The following is a 4,963-nucleotide window of genomic DNA, read 5'->3' on the forward strand; positions in this document are numbered from 1 at the left end:
ATTTAAAGGTGACTTTCCAATTGTAACTTGTCAAATTCAGAAACTGGAAGTGAAACAGTTCAGTTGAAAACACATTCCTCTATATAACAAGACCAAAGTAAAGAGCCCCACACAAACCATGTTCTGGTAAAGACAGGGCAGAAAATTTCAGCTTAAATGATTAAAGATTTTCATTATCAAGTGAAAATTATGAGGCTACAATAGACACACTTACTTAACCTTAACTGATATTGCAATAACAAAAAGCCGCTTAAAGAGTTCTCTTCTTCTGATCAGGAGTTTTATATTCTGCTAGCACCTGCTAGACTGTTATAGCTGACATAAAATGCTCTGCAAATGATTCCGTATGAATGACTTACGGTACATCACTTCCTTCTTCCCCACAACTTCATCAAGTTTTGACATTCTACAGTAGATATGGCTTTCCAATAACAACACACTGCACAGAATGTATTGACAGTTATCCATGAAGCCTTGAGTAGCTATTGAATCCAACTCCAGTGCCCAGGCAAACTTCCAGGTAGGGCACAGGTAGTTTTTAAATTCTTGCCCTTAGAAGCAGAAGATGGGAGTGGGAGTAACATTTTAAATCTTGCCTACAGCAAACAAGAGGCATTCATACAGCATTAAGTCTTAGGAAGTGAAATATGTTGGTCTGGAGACAGGTGGATATGGACAAATGGTATGTGCTGACTCCATCTTTAGGAAGTCAAGAGCAGTCAGAAGCACAAAAAGGTACTTTCGATGTAATTAAATTTTCAGTAGCTGCACAAACTTACCTTGAAAAGTGATTATGGAAAGCTGCCAGGTATACTGGATAGGACAGTCCTTTCTTACCCAGCAGTCCTGCTCCAGCCGCATGAATCTCCAATCTGTGCACTCCTTCTTGAAATAAATATGCAAGATTTGTATCCCACTGGCCATGCAGAACCCACACTCTAAAAAAGTGAGCTGAATCACTTTCTGACTCAAACATCAACCTAATTGTTGACTAAATATAATTCTGAAAGCACCTGTATAGTCTCATTGTCTTAAAAACCAGCCTTTATTGCCAAAGTGAGCACAATTGAATCATAATTTACTGATATGCAATAAACCAAGAGTGACACTGAATTTCTGTAGGAAGAGAACTGAATATTTAACGTGAATTGGGTTTTGCATAGTTAATGACTAGCCTAAAATAAATTATTTAAATATGACTTTCTATCTAAGTACACAAATATATCCCATGTATAGAGCCATGTGCATAAGAAACCTAAATAGTGAATTTGCACTTTTTAAGGATTTTTACATTGACTTAAATGGCACTTACGCAGAAAATACCGGTATGAAAAGAGGTCAGTGTTCCATACATGTACCATTTACCTTTCAAAGCTTTACTCAGTCAAATAAAACAGTGGCTTTGCCTAGCCTTCCATCCTCAGAATGATTTTACAATTATGACTGTATGTCAAATTCAGATTTTTCTTTCTCCTCTGCCCTCAAGTGTATGCATGAAGAATATATTTATCTATGTAGGGTTTTTGCTTTAAAAACCAATCAGGATTTCCAATGTAAGTTATAAAGTCAGAGCACAAAAGCACCCTTGGAGTTTCCAAACGCCCACCTAGACCCAGTGGTCTGTGGACACCCAGGGTGGGGACAGAGCTTCACCGAGGAACCCCTGGCTGGGCAGCAGACACACCAGCACTAGCACTTCAGGCTTGCTTTAAGGGGCTTTGCAGAATATGAAGAACAACATAAACTTCCTCTGTTATGATACAACGTGCACACACAAACTCTCCTTCTTCCTTCTTACCCTGTCTACCAGCAAAAACTTGCATGTGCAATCAGCAGCAATCACCTTGCAAGGGATTACTGTTACTAGATCCTATTTTGACCAGGTTGGTCCCATTATTCTCTTTTGCACTCGGGAGTAATGTCTCCCCCAGAGCCATAGCTATTCAAATCATAAGAATAGACTCAAAACAAATGGAGAAGCTAACGAGGGAAAGCCATTTGTGTTTCCGTACTGGAGATATGATTGTGGAGTGGAGGCTGGCACCTCGCCCTCAGACTGCACGCATTGCGGAGCCTGTTTTGGCTCAGCTCAGATCAGGGCAAACTGCAGCAGCCTCACTGGGTTCGATGCCTAGCAAGAAAGCAAGCTGTGTGCTCAACTTCTCAGCAAACATATATGTTGCAGAAAACCCAGAAAGATTTACGTGAAACTTCTGTGTGACCATCCTTCAGGCAGCCTCTGCGCGTCCCCCTACAACCTCTTGTCTTCTCTCTTGGGCGGGTCCCCACCAGTCACATTCTTGCTCCAGTCCCACCAGTGTTTCTAGCCTTCCTTACTGAGCAGGACTTCAAGAAAAATAAGAATTCCAGGTGAATTAACTGCTTTTTCTTTGGTTTGCAGGACTAATTTGAGTGCACATTGTTAATAGGTTATTTCACCCTTTTCCATTTTTCCTGTTCTGATTATCGACCTGTTATTTAGTAGCTCTGGGGTCACAGACTCAGAATAAAAGATGAAAAGTTTCAAAATCTACTGTAATTTATCTGTGCTTACAACATAACATACAAATCTTAAGGAGGTCAAAAGCATTGTCATTTAGGGCAGGATAAATCAGATGTGTAAGAAGAAAACACAGTGAAAGAAAATTCTCCTTTTGGTCTGCTGTGTAAATGAGTTAGTGCTCTCATTTAAAGCATAACCGAGATTCATGATAAAATATCCTGTTACCTTGATAGGCCCAGGTATTAACATATGGATGCCAAGCCCAATTGCATGGTTTGGAAACAAACCTACAGAGCTAATCCAGGGTTGACTTTGAAATTAATTTAACTTCATTAGCAACTGGGTAGACCCCAATACTCCTGCAGCAGGCACGGGAGTGGTAGAAGCATCAGTTTAAGAATTTATAAGTCATTTCATTGTCCTCTTTGAGCAAAAATCTTAACAATTCATAGTCATGCATGAGCACATTTAGGTATACTATATACAGATACATACCTAAGAAAAATCTATCCAGAACCTGTCATTTTGGGGCAATTGGCAAGTATTTTCTCCTCTGACATATGGCACCGCTTTCAACGACCAGGATTTGAGAAGCCAATTAATTCCTTCTTACTAAGTCCAAGCAATTAGAGACTGTTTTATATTCCTGAGAAGTTACCTTTCCAAAAGTACACAACATGATTTTTGGGTCTTATTTAGCGAATGTCAAAAAATGCTGATGGAAGATTTCTGCCAGAAAATACACATTCATCAAAAAAATCATGATGCTTTCACAAAAAGTGTCAATTGGTTTATTATGACAGACATTTTAAAAATTCTTCGTCTTTCTCAATGAGTATAGACCAATACAAAGAACAGAAAATACCAGCAACAAAAACAATGATTTTTCAGAATTTCTGTTTCACACTAAGTTCCCTCACGTAAGTTTTGGAAGCACTAGACCTTATCTGGCTTGCCAGAAAATCAGTTTTCATATCAGCTCTATTCTTAATGGCCTGGAAGAAATGTACCTCAAACCACAGCCAGTTTGATGGCCTTATGACAGGCCTGTCAAGACAGCTTGAAGTAAGTGCACCTAACAGTTCTCTTCTGTGTTTTATTCCAGTTTATTTCACATACTGCTCTCCTATAGGAACTGGACAGCAAGTATCCAGGCCTTTAATGTAGGATATTATGCTGCGTGTATTTCCTTCACCTTCTTTAAAAAAAGCAACCAAAGCTTCAGTGACAATTCTGGGGTGCATTAAGAGGAGTGTGGCCAGAATGTCGAGGGAGGTTATCCCCCCCCTCTACTGTGCCCTGGTGAGACCCTACCTGGAGTACTGTGTCCAGTTCTGGGCTCCCCAGCTCAAGAAAGATGAGGAACTCCTAGAGAGAGTCCAGAGGAGGGCAACAAAGATGATGAGGGGACTGGAACATCTCCCCTGTGAGGAAAAGCTGAGGGAGCTGGGCTTGTTTAGCCTGAAGAAAAGACCAAGAGGGAACCTCATCAACACGTACAAATATCTTAAGGGTAGATGTCACGAGGATGGAGCCAGACTCTTCTCAGTGGTGCCCAGCGACAGGACAAAGGGCAGTGGGCATGAACTGAAGCATAAGAGGTTTCAGTTGAATATGAGGAAGAACTTCTGTACTTTGAGGGTGACAGAGCACTGGAACAGGCTGCTCAGGGGGGCTGTGGAGTCTCCTTCTCTGGAGATGTTCGAAACCTGCCTGGATGATGTCCTGTGCAACCTGCTCTAGGTGAACCTGCTTTAGCAGGAGGGTTGCACTAGATGATCTCCTGAGGTCCCTTCCAACCCTTGCCATTCTGTCATTCTGTGAAGTCAAAGGAGTCATCCTAATTTTTACCAGCTGTGGTTCTGACCAATATTTTAGGGCAAGTAGACGTTTGCATTTGTTATTTTGGTACAAAGGGTAGATGTCACGAGGATGGAGCCAGACTCTTCTCAGTGGTGCCCAGCGACAGGACAAAGGGCAGTGGGCATGAACTGAAGCATAAGAGGTTTCAGTTGAATATGAGGAAGAACTTCTGTACTTTGAGGGTGACAGAGCACTGGAACAGGCTGCTCAGGGGGGCTGTGGAGTCTCCTTCTCTGGAGATGTTCGAAACCTGCCTGGATGATGTCCTGTGCAACCTGCTCTAGGTGAACCTGCTTTAGCAGGAGGGTTGCACTAGATGATCTCCTGAGGTCCCTTCCAACCCTTGCCATTCTGTCATTCTGTGAAGTCAAAGGAGTCATCCTAATTTTTACCAGCTGTGGTTCTGACCAATATTTTAGGGCAAGTAGACGTTTGCATTTGTTATTTTGGTACATGCACCTTACTTCCTTTAGGACTGCCTAGAACAAGAATTCTATATAAATGATCAAAACATGATCCATACTGTTGAGTTGCTTGGAGCTCAAAGCCAACCTACAAGGACGCAATAAATTAAAAAACCACCAACCCTCAAAAAGG

This window comes from Egretta garzetta, unplaced genomic scaffold (genome assembly GCF_000687185.1).
Source record: "Egretta garzetta isolate BGI_Z169 unplaced genomic scaffold, ASM68718v1 scaffold118, whole genome shotgun sequence".
In the NCBI taxonomy this organism is placed as follows: Eukaryota; Metazoa; Chordata; class Aves; order Pelecaniformes; family Ardeidae; genus Egretta; species Egretta garzetta.